Genomic DNA, 16,468 nt, shown 5'->3' on the forward strand with positions numbered 1-16,468 from the left:
ATTCTCTCCAGCTCCAGTTTTGATGTAGCAATTTAAATAATTCCCGAAATGTTTGACATTGTTCTATTTTCAATAACTGCTCATCATTGAACAGCAAGGTATCAGAATTATCGCTGATGGTTAAGTCTAGACAAAATCGTTTGCACAAATCAAGATTATCAGAGCTCTTGTCAAGAACTGCTTCCACTGTCCTTACTAGACTACTGAACTGAGCACTGGCCTTGCTCACAAGTGGTTTTGTCACAACAGGTGTAGCTTGTACTTTGGTAATGTCAGGATGAGAATCTGTAGACAATTATTTAACATGCTTTATAGTACAATTTACATACACATATTGCAAATATATTTTAATAAGGTAACATTCACAGGTAGCCTATACACCAGCTATATGGCATGACATTGTAAAAAGGAAATTTAAAACGAGATTCCATTTTGATTTCTCTTTTGTCATATTTTTCATGAATTTCCATTTTATCGCATCTCTGTGTTTACTATAGTAACAAAGGGTGGACAGCCAAAGTTCCAGCCTTGTATGATACATAAATGATTAATGGTCCGGCACTGGACATTTGGAACAGTAGGAGATTTTCGTGTATACCAACAATATGGTGAATAAACTACAGGAGGTTAATCAGTTGATCACTACTTACAACTAAAACAAGCTATGAAAATAGGATCAACCTGTTCAAATGAACTGACAAATCCTTCAGAAAATAGCTAGTGCTTTCTCTGTACTCCACCTTGTGGACAAAGAGGCAAGCCATTCATCATAGAAATTACAATGGTACATTTTATTTCTACCACATTGTAAATAAGTGCCCAAACCTCATGTGCCATTGCTGTACAAAGATGAAACAATAATTTACTCTCCATGAACAGGAAAATAAAATGGTATATAGATTTATCGATTCTAGCTTTATTTCATTGTTTACCAAAGCAATTGAAATGTGAGTAGTTTTTTGTAACACACGATTCTTTATTTTAAGGCAAAATAGAATTTTGTAAAACAGCTGGTTTTTGCTCAGCCAGTCACAATTCTTAAACAAACAAAGGCAGCCTAGCAATTTCAGGAACATTATATAAATAATTGTGCTGAGCTCTTAATCCTGATCACCATTATTATACGTATATCTCACCTGCAGAACATTCCTTTAAGGAGCCCCATAGTTTGTTAGCTAAATCTTTTGTAGCTTGAGTGCCATGTTTATCCATTATAGTTAGCAAGGTATATAACCCTTTACTGTCACCACTCTCTAATGGACCAGAAATATGCTGGAGTAACTTGGTGACCTTCTCCAATTCCTTAACTTTAGAGTTTATTCCACTTTGATCTTCAACACTGATGACATTTTCTTCTACAAAATATTTCAGAAGACTATCAATGTCAGTCAGAGTACTACAGATTTTAACATAGTTGGCTGTGAATACTTCTTTTTCCTTGGACTGTGGATTATCCATTATTCCTATAGTATTAAAACATGCAATAAAGTAAACACTATAGTACAGTTAAGAGTTTTCAACTGACTAACTATAGTCTATAACTAACTGCCTGATATACCTTCAGACAAGCATAACCTGATAGTGGCCAAGGCTACAGGCTTGAATTTTCACTGCTAGACCTTGCAGGTGCCATTTGGTATACTGCAGTATGTTCAATGCACACATTACTGACTTACCTTTTTCCTTCTTGATTCCCATTCCGTTTTACTGACAGCACCAAGGCATCAATTTGTAGTTACACATTATGGCTTACCTCTAGATTTGTAATTTGAATTATCCATATTTTCCCTGGTGACTGGATTGATTGCAGATTCCCTTCTCATAATGTTCTTCATTTGTAATCAAACAGTAAAATAGTACCGTATAGTAGGGATGACAAAGGTATAGGAGTGGCCCATAAAAAACATCACCCAAAACCAGCCTCAATTTTCTCTGACAAAGTCATCTACCATTATCACTTAGTTTGTACCAGAATGTGTCAAGTCCTTAATCCATGCAAGTGAAATGTGGCTAGTATACTACAAGCTATTGTATCAACAAAAAAATGAGGTCTCATAAAGAGATGATATCTTAAGAGTGTAGTATTTTTTAGCTGACCTATGTATATAGCTGTTTTGATAAGTCATAAAATAGATGTTTGGAACCTAGGTATTATTACAAGGTGAGTGGTGGTCTTTGTAAAGAGGGTGGTCTTTATAAAAGGTGACCATGAAGTGATCTTATAAGGTCAGTATGCATAATTAATTTATGGTCTTTGTACAGAGGTGGTATTTATGAGGCAGCTGTTATACAGCGGTCCTACTCTAGGTACATTTATATGACAATTTAACCATTTCAGTTTCCATTTCCACTGTTTCCAATTGCCCTAGATGATAGTCTGTAAAACAAAAGTGACCAGCTGTTTATTTACCACAGAAATGTCATTAGCTACTAATAGTTTCTGTCTGTCTTTTACAGTAGTTACACAGTATGAAGAATTAGTATTGCACACATACAGTACATTGAAACAAGAGATTGAATTTATATAGCAAACCCACATATTCATCAAACCCATTCTATGACCCTCATAACATATATATACACTGTTTTTAAAATTCTATAAATGTACAAATAACTACTGTAAAAGATATTTTACTTTACAAAGTGTGTGTGACCAACAAAACTCCATTATGTGCAATTTTCCCATTTGGTGAAGTTGTTAAAATAAATGGTATATAGACTTTATGCATTGGGGCATGCAAAAATTATTTTCCGTAAACACCCAGGATCTATCGACAATAATAATTGTTAGATAATGGCGATGGAGTGGCATGGGTGTTTCAACTGTCCAAGAAAGTGACTTACTAACACGACAGGAGGTCTGTATAACATTTATTTATGTGGTTCAGTTGGGGGGGTGTTTGGCCATGAGGCTGTACCAGAAATCCCAACTTAGCGACAGTCTAGTAACACTACTGCACAAACTTGAAACACATTACATTCAGAAGTGCATTGATCACACATTCTGATATATGCGTAATAATAGTTACTATAGCTGTTTACTTGTTATACAGTGTACATACTGAATGTTGAAACTTGTCAACATTGTACATGCATTATAACTATTACAATAGCATGTATTGCTGCAGTGTGTTTCTGAATACATTGTGAAAGATGTCCCCCACATTAATAGACACTAACCTAGCCTAGGTTAGGTTAGGTTAGGTTATAGGTTATATAGGTTGTTTTGTGGTTATACCAGTGGTCATATTTGTGACTAATTTTAGTGTTCAGGAAGCTAAAATGTGTTTGCCGTCTCAGCAAAAACCTGCTTAGTTTGTACAATCAAACTTTCTAAAGAAAATAAAATTTTAAAAATTAAGATTATGCATGCTAACAAAGAAAAATACAAGAGTTTTAATCCAGCAGGGAAGCAAGTCTCATATCAATTAAACCTATACACCATCTTAATCGCCTCTCGTGAGATTCTGTAGTTCCAATGGTACAGTGTATGTGTGTCACGTGTGTTGGTTTATGATGCAGTAACAAAACAAGAATAGAACTCTAGATGTTATCATCGTTATCATGTTTGCTATCATCGTCCTTTATTCGTCATTAAGAACTTCAATGCTCTGTACAGGCTGATAATTGATGATAGTACAAAGTAACATACCCAAAAACCACCATTTGCGATTTGCTTTAGGATTATACAATATTACATATAATTCCTGTCTTGTTACTGAGTCACACTCCATCATCTAAGTTAGCTGATATATGAGAGACTTGAAACACCAGTGCCATTCCATCACCATTTTCTATTAATATTGTGGATAGATCCTGAGTGTAAACAGAAAACTAATTTTCATATACCCCATTGCATAAGGTCTATGAATGTTTAGTATGTAGCTACGTAGGTGTTTGTTTGGCATAAGGGTCATTCCATACCAAATCAATAAAAAAAAATCCGGACCCCTTTTGATTTTCATGAAATTTGGCACAAACGTGGACCCTATCAAGAAACTTTCTTACACAAAAATTTGGCTCATTTCATTGGTCTCCCTTTAAGTTATGACCACTCAAAGTTTCTGCTGAAAATTTTATTTTGCTTACATGTCTTCAATAAAATGGCCATAACTTTGTGTGTGATTGACATAGAAACTTCTGGTTTAGATTTTTGAAATCCTTATTAAATTCTCGTTCAGGTGATATATAATTTTTTATAATTGCTCAAAGGAAAAGGTCATACCACAAACATGTAGCTTTTTCCTTTGATCTTAATTTCCAAAAATATATATTATTTAATTAAATTTATTTTTGGTTTACATGTTGCTCTAATACCTATCGTTCACCACTGTGAGTTTAAAGTTGGGACAGTAGATCATGAGTTATAAGTGTTAATGTGTAGCCTTGTAATCACTGCTGTTTGTATTGTATTTTTAGTGTAATTTCCAATACCAGTTGCAAGTAACCTTATATTAGTATGTCAAAAATCATTTTATGCATTAAAATAATATAGTTAGGGTTTGTATTGACAAGGGCTCACTACACTGAAATCATACTAACAGAGCCACTTTTAAAGCTAAGAAAGTCGGAGCAATAATAAGGCTGCCTAATAAAGGAATCACTGATTATGTTTTTGCTGTAAGTTCAGTGCCCTATAAAATAGAGGTGGCCACTATAACAAGGTGGTCTTATTATAGAGGTAGCTATATTTATAAAGGATTTACTGTACAACTAATGATATTCCAATCTATTCTTTCAATTTTACTTACTATATAATAATAATATTCGGCCACAGATTATGATGATACTGTAGTTTCCAATCTTATACGTGTGTATAGCGGATGCAAACAACACAGTTATTCATACTTATGTACATGTAAAGTGGAATCGAAATGCCATGTCTTAGTGATATCCAAAGCTTCTTGGCCTTAATACCTAGACAGCTGCTTCATATAGTTGCATTATAGTAGAAATATTCTATTTTAAGTTGGCCGTTATAAAAAGGTGGCCTTTAAGGTAGCTACTAAGATACCGTATTTGACCTGTTAACAGCCGCAGCTCACATAATAGTTGCCCCCGGATAGTAGCTGCAGCACAACCTTGAATTACTGTCATAAGAGCCGCCCTCGGATAAGAGCCATGGTTTGTATCTGAATATGCTGATACAAGTGTTGATGACACACATTTGAATGAGAAACTAAGCAAAGGGTTGTTTTAAGCCTGGAAATAGCATTTCCGAGAGGAGCCAAGTGGATTAACAGTGTTAAAGGATGGTTACACAAGGCCAGCCATTTGAAAATCCATATAAATTCCACAGCTACTGCCACACAAGCACATAGTAGCCACCTTCGCATAGTACCCGCATCATTTTCCTTGCTGAAAGTTATAGTACCCACAGCTATTAACCAATAAAATACGGTATGTAACACTGTATATCACTTTTGAATCATACTTTGAAAGGGAAAGTCTACTACTGACCACTTAAAGGCCACCTTTATATGTTTGTACCTATAAAAAATGCCTTTGCTGGAAAAATGTACACTTCTAAAACCACTATATATTGTCTTACTTGTCAAAATTTGATGGAATTGAGTGGAAAGTAGCCACCTGTATAGAAAGGCCACCACTCCATAAGGGCCAATTTTAAATTATTGTTGTTATACAGTTATGCAAATGTATTAAGCAGCTACCTGCATATTAAGGCTCAGAAATTTTGGCACTAGGGTAACTGGCTTAAACTCCATACATCAACTGTATCATGATAAAAATCACAATGTAGCTCATAATTTGATTCTATATATAATTGAGAATCATAGAATCATATAAATGTTCCATAGAATTTACATTGTACAAAGGTTCACTACAGCAATTGCACACTGATACATATCTATAGCTTTAAGTGAAATACATCAACAATCGATTAAAGAAAGGGTCAAGGCAAGTAACTTCAAAATTAAATCAGAGCATTATAGTAAAGGTTGAGACTGAAAGTGGTGCATATTGCATGACGGTCTCTACAATCATTCACATGTAACTTTGACATGCAATGAAATCTGATACATTGATATCAGTACACAATTGAATTTTTGAAGGTGTACGTTGAACAGACTTTCATGCCTGTGTTAAGAACAAAGAATGCAGCTACATAATATTATGTTTTGTTTGTAAGTGTTTCAAATTTTGGAACTTTCTTAGTGATCACCTGTAATGAAAGGCCACCTTTCTATTAAGAGCCAACTTTAAATTGTTCTAGTAAGACATTTATACACATCAAACTATATAAATAGCCACCCGAATATTAAGGCCAAAAAAATTTGCCCTGACTGGCTTAGACAGTTTCCACTATAGATATACATTTGTTTATCAAAATATGTCACAGTACTTGCATATCAACAATCAGCATTAAATACTAACTGTAGCAGTGAAAATGTAGCTAGTGAAAATGTCATCAAGTTCAATATTTCACTACTATAGCTTTTATTGGGTTTTCTTACACAACATAAACAAATTAACAAACCAACAATGTATAAAATGATTGTGACATAGTATTATATAAAGTTATTTACAATTGGTATCGCATCTTTGCATACTTGAACCATACAAACAGCAGTAATTACAAGGCTACACATTAACACTTATAACTCATGATCTACTATTGGTCCCAACTATAAACTCACAGTGATGAATGATAGGTATTAGAGCAACATGTAAACCAAAATTAAATTTAATTAAAGAATACGTATTTTTGAAAATTAAGATCAAAGGGAAAAGCTACATTTTTGTGGTTTGACTTTTTCCTTTGAGCAATTATAAAACATTATATATTACCTGAAAGAGAATTTAATAAGGAGTTCAAAAATCTACACCAGAAGTTTCTACGTGAATCATAAGCAAAGTTAATTGAAGACATGTAAGCAAAATAAAACTTTCAGCAGAAACTTTGAGCAGTCCTAACTTAAAGAGAGACCAATGAAATGAGCCAAATTTTGGTGCGAGAAAGTTTCTTGAAAGGGTTCATGTTTGTGCCAAATTTCATGAAAATCAAAAGGGGTCCGGATTTTTTTTTGTTGACTTGGTATGGAATGACCTATAAGATAATATCCTTATTTGATATACAGCCCATCTAAGTGCTAACCAACAAGCCGTTTAAGTGCTAACCAACAAGCCCTTTAAGTGCTAACCATATATACCATGGATAACAATTCTTGGTTTTTATAGCATCTATGTCAGCTGTGCTACCTGCCCACTTATGCAAGATATTTCTGTATGAATTTATGCAATGCTAAATGGATGGGGGTACTGTAGTTGGAAAAGGTCGACATGGTTGGACATGGACATAAATGCAGACACAGACACTTAAAATACATGAGTTAACTTTCATACCAAACATTGTTTTGCTCTAGAAATCTATAATGCAGAGTCATAGAGACCTAGCTGGCATGCTCCAGCTTGGTCTCTCAGGCCAGGTTCTAAAAGTATCAACACTTGCCAGGGCATAAGCACCTGCACTTTATACCATTACATATTGTTCAAAACTGACATGTTCTTTTCAGCTTACTGCAGGTGGTATAATACATGTATCATGGGTCTACCAAAGCGCTCCATTTCTTTTCTTCAATAGTACAAAGATGTGGATTCATGGGAAACAGGTCAAGACTTCATGCATTACAAGAGTAAATGAAAATTACTGCACCATGCTTCTTAAACTCAAAATGTGATCAGATTAATAACAATCACTGGACTGGTGGACTTTTCTTTAGAAACAAACTGACAGTTAGTTGTTCTATACTGAACGTAGAATGTTATTCTTCCATGCATGGATAGACTATCAGAATGTTTTTTTTGCTACCCTCACACAAAATGAAGTGGTATGGTTACAGGTGACTAAAATGAACCTGTCAACTCTTTCCAGCTGTAGCTATCTATCATCTAACTGTGGATGGAATAGCAAGTACTTCAGTAATATACATAATTTAGCAATACAGCTGTATGTACATCACCATGTTTAAGTTAAATTCATCCAACTACAGTCAAATTTCTTGACATGACCAACAGAGTGTGTGATAGCTGCTATTCTTTCTTAAAACGTATGGTACATTTCAAATGTGTGGGCATGACAAATGCTTCTAAATAAGCAGGGTTAAAATATTTTTAATAACTGTGTTGTGTTAGCAAGGTACCTTAGTTGTACTTGTTTGCTATTACTGCAGAACAACAACTGCTCTTTGATGTGTGGTCCACAATAGAGTACTGTTCTCAAAAATATGTGCCACCAAAAACCAGATTATTGATTTCAACTAAATGTAAGTAAACAACTAAAATATCTAGGCCCTGTGGAAGCGAAGTTTGTGAAGACATTTTACTACATTCTTCAAGTGAAACAAAGTTTTTGAAGGAGTGTATCTCCGTCACTGGGGAGAACCACGACAAAAGCACTTCCACAGGCCCTACTATACAGTATTGTTGTGCCACACAAATGCCCATAGAGCCTACAGCTTTTGCTATATTTAGCGGTGGAAAAACATGGTAATGACAGTTGGAGCATGAGCAATGTATGGATTTGCTTACCTGTGCTGCTACAACAATGTGTAGTGCTCCACCTGCCTCAAACTACACTAACTACACAAGAATGAAGGGCTTCTCATTCACTATAAGCTTTTTATACTGTTAGACTGGATTTATAGCCTTCTCAGAAAGTATCTATAGGTGTTCAAAATGTTGAATGATTGCCCATGAGTATACCATAGCTAGAGATGTACCGATTCAACTTTTCTGAGCCTTACCGATACCAATACGATCTAGGAAATTTATTACCGATATTGTACTGATCTGATATCAGTTATCTAATAATTTCTGATGACTGATCTTGTACAGGTAGTTCTTGTAGCATTTTATGATGTCAGACTAAGTTAACTGGTCATTATTAGCTGAATGATATGATCACAGCATTGTTACTGGAGTCAATACCAATGGTGGTGTGGACTCAATTACACCACCCAGACAATCAGCAGTGACAAATATTTTAATGCATGCTCCTCCCATTGCTTGGATGGGTTGTAGCAGAGAATCTAATAGTTTAGTCTATTTGATATGGTGTAGCACTATTCATTGTTTTTTGCCAAGGACCTCTGGTAAGTTCAAGGGTAAGTTTCAGTATTTGAAACAGCAAACTCGTGTGTTTATATGGCTTCTCATAGTGTCAATGGAGAAATGGCACTATTCTTTAGCTTATTTTGGAAATGGAACAGAGAAATAATAGAAGAAGTCCAGTATGTTTGAAGAAATAATGATTAGAAAGATCGGTATCGTGAATTGGTGGCTTTAATCGGTTCTACCCATTTTGCTCAGATTGTCAAGATTGGCACCGGTCCGATACTAGATCGGTAGATTGGTACATCTCTAACCGTAACCTTAAATCATGAAGTCTATGCACGTAGTATACTGGGAAGTGTGATACATCAGTTACAAACAACTACCATATAGCGGAAAATTTTGGTGGGAGAAATTTTGGCAAATTGGCGAATATGCATGGATTCGCCAAAATTTTACTCGCCATTTTTCTAACGCTGTTCATCAGTGAGTGAATATTGGTATAGATACATCATATTCTATGTAGAATATACTATCTATGATATTGGTTACAGCGGTGAGTGGTTAGTCTTTCACAAGTATCCCATTGAATACAGTATGGTTTTAGACTAATAGCTCAGGCATCAGCTCGAGCGATTCAACTCAGTGCCCATGCACATGCCTTAATTTCCTCAATTCAGTGCCACGTGTGTTCCAGTCTCGATTACAGACTTAGCGAGCTAGTGCATATTACAGCTAGCTATTTGCATAAGAGCGTGTCGATTCAAATGAGAGGTATTGAACTGTAGTACTTCGTCCGTAGACATCGCAAAGCTCTGTCACCAATGCTGTCAGATTAAAATTGCATGGGCAAACTAATGTCTTGCATTCGCCCATTCACCAAACTATTATTCGCCAATTTCTACCAATGATCAATTCGCCAAAATTTTCTCCCACCAAAATTTTCTGCTATACGGTATTTCCTTTTGCAAGAGTAATTAGCAAGCAACAGCTACCTGCTCAAAAAAATATCTAAGATAGTAATTGTGTGCTACTCTTGAAAATGAACTAGGTCCACCTGCATCAGTGTAGAATAGCTACAGCCATTTGTCCAAACACTGTATTTGCTTGAAGAAAACAGAAGTCCAGTAGTCCTTACAACCGTTGCAGATAGTCATACATGACTGAAGTATAGGAATTATTTGCACTCTAGTACAGTTACAGGTGTAGACGAACTCCCTTAAATAACACACTTTGTATATCTATGATCCCTAACCAAAATTAATTATTTCAAAGTGATTAAATGGAAGGTATCTGCAATGAAGAAAGGTGTTATAATTGATAAAATGGCTGTGTTTGTGTGCAAGACTTTGGCACACAGTATTATATAAATGATATAGCTCACACATGGAACCAGGAGACAGTAAAGGCATACAAGCAGAAGGAAAGTTAAGTTTGATCAGGGATCATAGAAATAAAAGTAAAGCAGAGGTCACCGATACCTGCAGATATACTTTTAATCCCTAATTCAGTCTATCTGGGCATGACTGAATCAGGGATTAAATGTCCTACATATGTATTCTTGTTTACTTTTTGTAACATGCTTATGACTGGTGAACCCGCACATACCGCATCAAAAAAATGTGTGTGTGTGTGTGTGTGTGGGGGTGGGTGGTGGGACCAAACTAAATATTTTGTCTGAATGTACGCCACAACTAACAATTACTGAAAAGTGGATCGCTCATTTCACTTCGTTTCCAGCTATGTTCAGCAAGTTACACAGTGTTTTAAATGAAGAAGTATATAGTATGTACGCGTTGAGCTGAATCCTCAAAAACATTTAATAACTCATGAATGCAATTACACACGATCTTGAAATTTGGCTCATTTGTAGTACTGCTTGACCTGCTAAAAATATTTCAAATTTTTTTTGTTCAAATGTCTGACAATATTTATGGCCAATCAAAAATTTTCACAATACATTTCCTATGGGGAAGCCATATAAATACTGTCCATTACAGCCCTTTCCCGAACTTGTAATGGAGCCAAACCGTACATGTCTGTTGTTGACACCTTTGCTGTTACCACTAACCTTCTGGTTGGCTGAAATGTTAACTCTTTGTTGAGGAAAAATCCACTTTTAATTTTTAGCCGTTTTCAGGATTCAGCTCAACTTGCACATACTAGACAGTGCGCCCCTCTGCAATCAATTCAGTCACTACGGAAAATATGGACAACTCACTGGGAAGCCACATGTACTATCGCGAATCAACGCCTTACACTGTCAGCATGAAGAAATAGAACACATCTATATATAGGAGGACAAAGGTGAGTCCATGATGCGTACCTTATACGTACTACATCTACAATGATGCAATATTACTATAGTAACAGCAACTCAAAACATTTCAGTTCAGTTGCATATTGAAAGAAGAATGATTGACTGTTACATGCAAATAGGTGCATAATGTCCTGAGACATTGTCCAAGTACACAGATTTCACAGATAAAACCTTGCACTTTAGAGATAACAGTAAATAAGGCAAAATCTATCTTGACCTGTAGCTTAAATTTATTTCCGTTGCTTGACCTGTGATCTTATGTGTTTCTCTCACCTTGATCACAAATGTATCACTGTGGCAGGACTATAGCTTAGCAAATCATACACAAACCATCAAGCAATTTGGCAGATAACAATTTGATGTATTCACATATGAATCCAATATTGAACAAGTATTGAAGGTTGACAAATTTCCTTCAATTAAACAACTTTTACCTAATTTTAAAAAAATCTTCAATATTTGCACAATTTTCAAAATCCATTTTACGTACTTGTTCTTTGTTGTCTACAGGGACAGAGGAATGGACTGGCTAAGTTTAAGCTTCATAAGTTCAGCAGTGATGGAAATACAGCACTAGACAGCAAATAACAGTGGCCATCAAGAAAGTTACATGTATCTACAGGTGCCTACACGAACCATCATAACTTACTTATACAACAGCATACGGTGTTGAATCTTGGCTCAATTGTGTTTGCCATGAAGTAGAGAAACCACAAAAAGCCCAAAGTGTGTTTCTGTGTTCAAGAAGGAAGGTGATTTCACTTATGAGTGGTAAATTTTTTTGTCACCACAATATATGTAAACAAACGTCTGTAACTCAAAAACCCTTCAGAGTAAGGAGATGAAACAAGGATTTTAATTTTTGAACTCCTTATAAACAGGCAAACACAATGATCTCCAGGATTTATCATCAATTCACCCACCAGTAAGGCGATAAAAACTTGCAGAAACTTTTTTCTGGAACTTACATTTTTACCCATTGTTTTTTTTTTTAATTAATGTGCTTTAAATTATTACAAAAGTATTGTGTGTATATCGATTTCTGATCCCCTCCCGCATCCTGTTGTACCCCACTGCCTCTAATTTCATTATTACCGTTATCAATCATGTGCACACATATTTTGATGCTAAGAAGGCTGGCTACTTTTTTACAGCATAGTAAATGTCACTTGCACCTCAGAAACGGTGGCCAAATGTAAGTACTAGTTCTTGAAAGGGTTTAGCATACTTTACAGTAACAGACAGCTTGATTTGGTGTATTTTCTTCAATAATGAATAATGAAAAATGAGCTCCCGCCCCCATGGAAATCCATATTTTTGTGGATGAGAAACTTGTGACAATTAAGTAATCAAGTTTGCCTGGTCTGAGTCTACACCCTGCACTTATGTTGCATATTGTCTTAATAAATCATCTCTCATCCCCTGAACATGCTTATCAGCAATAGTCTTGCCTTGCAGGATGCCCATGAGCATAATGCACATATCAAGCGTAAATCGGATGGCTGCAGGTTTGAAGCTACCTAGGTCCAGTCATGGATTTTTTCTCCTTTCTCCAACTTTTCAAACACACCTTAAGTAGCTAAAGTCTAGTAGCTAAAGTCTTTGAACAGGCTGTAGGACCAGGAGTCCTACAGACCTTCAGCACTTGTGCTGTAAAGCATTAATAAATAAATAATAAATAAATCACGAGGAAGGACGGCTATGCCTACTCTGATGTGGAAGAACTGCAATGCCGAATGTCATGAGTTTAAACAAAAAAATCAATTTATTGTCCCACCCCCTCGGGCGTAGGTGGGGCTATACAGGGGTATTGACACGAAACTGTTGCCCCACTATGGGGCATTTGAAAATCATTCATTAAGCGCTAAAGTATTTTTGGTTGTAACTGTTCTATGCTAGCATATTGAAAATAGCCATTGGGATTGCAAACCTAATAAAATTTACTGAATTTAGCGGAATTCCACATATCCAGACATGGTAAGGTCAAAAACGCACGAGAAACCCACTAAAAGTTGGTTTGGGAAACATGGTGTCTGTTTATATAGGCCTACAGAAACTAGAACAAAGCCATTCTAAACTAAGTTACTCACGCGGCACTATTCTCGAAGCGGCTCTCCTTAACTTTTGTCTTTAAACTGAATGGCCCACTCTAGGGCAACAACTCTTCATACAATTCCTTCAAATTACTGAAGTATTATTCATGTACACAATGTTCCAGACCGTTTTTTGTGTTTAAACTAATTAGTTTAAGGTGAATTCCCATAGTCTTGGTAACGGGTGAATCCCACAATACATTACACATTGGGCAAAATGACGAACCAGGTTCAGAAACTGTACTGGGCCCACGTATCCGCTGCAGCTACAGCCATGAAAATAAGGTGGAGTATTCCTTAGAGGTATGTGAGTATAGTAATTAGCAGACCATGTTTTTGTGGGTACCACTACGTAACATTGGGGGCGCTTCAAAAATACACAAAAATCACTGTTTTTACACCATTTTAAGTACTTTTGGGGGCGTGTCACTTTATATATTAATGTACTGATTATTAACCAAATAAATTCAATATAGCTAGCTATGTCAAATCTCCGCGTTTCAACTGGGGCCAACGGTGGGATTTCATTTGACACTAGAGATTTGCCCTACTATGGGGTATTAGGCATTCGGCTGTGTCAAATCCCACTACAGCCCCATGTATGCCGGAGAGGGGATAGTGGGGAAATACATCCGTACATTGATAGGTGCATCGTTATAATTTTTTAATACACGTGTGTGCATCATATCTAACTACAATCCATACCGTTTATCCCAAAGTTAATCCACTCCGTGTATACTAATATTTCTACTGTATAACCAGTAACAATGCTCGACTGATTTCCAAGTGAGCTATAATATATACTAGACTTCCATTAAAAGATCACCCGACCTCCTACGCATGCGTTGTTGTCACGAGGTCCACAGTTAATTGACAGCAGTCTGCAAAATACCGGTATCTTATGGTACAAACACAGCATCCATAAAAAAATGTAAGACACAAAACGGCTATAGCTACCCTTATTGGCTTATAAGCGACATAATACACCAGACACTGACTCAGTAGCTGCAAGGCTAGTCTCGCGTGGCCATGCAGACCACTTTTTCTACCTACTCAATGACAAAGAGAAAAAGCAGTCTGGCCATGCGAGACTAGCTCAAGGGCGTAGGCAGGTGGGGTTCGGATGGTTCCGACGAACCCCCCTTTTAGAGGCAGGTTTTTTTTTTAAATTAAAGTGATCACACCAAATCTTACAGCCCTGGAGCTCTCCGGTAGCTACTTACCCACTGGCGCTCCTCTGTACTAGTCTTGAGGGTCACATCAATCTCCCTGATGTCAACTGAGCCACTTATATATATAGTGGTTCCTCACCAAAATCTAACAAATTTTGTGACTTACTGTTTCAGCTAAACCTCTTTCAACTGGTTGAAGAGCCAACCCACAATCAAGGAAATACTCTGGACTTAATAATCACTAACAATGAAGATATTGTGTACAACATATCTATTCATCCCCATTACCAACCGATATCATCTGATCACTTTATTGTCACCTTAAGTATTAAGTCACATGCAGACCATGTACCCTCACACACTCCACTAGTTATCTTTGATTACTCTAAAGCCAATTATCCTGGCCTCATCAATTATCTATCTCATATTGACTATACTACCTGTGAACAGCTATCTGACATAGACTCTATCTGGCTCTTTATCAAGAACAATATCACTAGGGGAATGGACCTGTTTATTCCTAAAATTAGAACCAGCTCTTCTCAGTTTCCTAAATGGTACACTTCAAATATACGCCATCAGATTAAGTGTCTTCGGACTCTACGAAAGAAATACAAATCTCATCCTACTGATCATAATTTGAATCGTATAAAAACAGCAGAAGATAACCTCCAAAACAGCATCCAACAAGCCAAGGCCAACTTTGAAGCAAATCTAGTCCACAATTTTGCCTTCAGTAATGACTCAAATATATCAGCATGTAAGAAACATCACTAAATCTGCTTCTATCCCTGCTACAGTCTTCTTTGATGATAGTTCTGCCACCCATGACATTGATAAAGCTACTTTGTTCAACAGGTACTTTTACTCTGTGTTCTCTCAGAGTACCTACTCCTTACCTCTACTTGAGGACATGCCTATGCTTTATCTTTTGCAGATGACACTAAATGCTACAAACTCATTTTTGAACTACTTGATTCCATCAAACTCCAGGATGACCTCAACTCCTTATTTGACTGGTCTCAAGACTCAAACCTATCTTTTAACACCAAGAAATTTATTCACCTCTCCTTTAATACAAAGTTCCCAACTTCTTACAACATTGACGATTCCTCAATAATATCTAGTAACATCCATCATGACCTTGGTATCATTCTATCTACTGACCTGTCCTGGAGAAACCACTATCACCACATTTCATCCAAAGCTTATCGAACCCTAGGATTGCTTAGACGTACATTCAGCCATTCTATTAACACTACAACTAAAAGAACTCTGTACATAGCACTAGTAAGGTCTCAGCTCCTGTATTGTTCTCCATTGTGGCATCCCTACCTTATCCAAGATATCTCTGCTCTTGAAAGAATGCAGCGCCGAGCTACCAAATACATCCTCATGCTCAACGATTATGTTTCTGATTATAAAACTCGCCTTATCAAGCTCAACCTACTACCGTTAATGTATATTTATGACCAGTGTGACATTCTGTTTTTCATAAAATCAATTCAAAATCCATCTGATCATTTCAACATCCAGACCTTCATCAAATTCTGTCATCATTCTACTAGGTCTTCTTCCAGTAACAAACTTGAACATGTTTTTACATCATCTAATCAACAAAGAAACTTCTACTTCAACAGGCTTCCTCGAACCTTCAACAGCTTACCAGTAATTGACCTAACTCAACCCTTTGTTACCATTAAATTTCAACTAACTAATTAAAATCCTATGGCAGCATTTTACAAGAAACTTCGATCCAGACAACCAGCATAGTTTCCATTTTACATGTCCTTGTAGCATCTGCTCCAAAC

The 16,468-nt window shown here is 36.3% G+C and overlaps 1 long non-coding RNA gene across 1 annotated transcript; it reads right to left on the bottom strand.

Moving 5' to 3' along the window:
- Window positions 1-234: 234 nt before the first annotated feature.
- On the bottom strand, window positions 235-15,245 carry LOC136243009 (uncharacterized). Its single transcript, XR_010694709.1, has 3 exons — window positions 14,824-15,245; window positions 14,191-14,366; window positions 235-285 (listed from the first exon to the last, which is right to left on the bottom strand). It is a non-coding gene; the product is annotated as an uncharacterized lncRNA (long non-coding RNA).
- Window positions 15,246-16,468: the final 1,223 nt, after the last annotated feature.

Source organism: Dysidea avara, chromosome 2, assembly GCF_963678975.1.
Source record: "Dysidea avara chromosome 2, odDysAvar1.4, whole genome shotgun sequence".
In the NCBI taxonomy this organism is placed as follows: Eukaryota; Metazoa; Porifera; class Demospongiae; order Dictyoceratida; family Dysideidae; genus Dysidea; species Dysidea avara.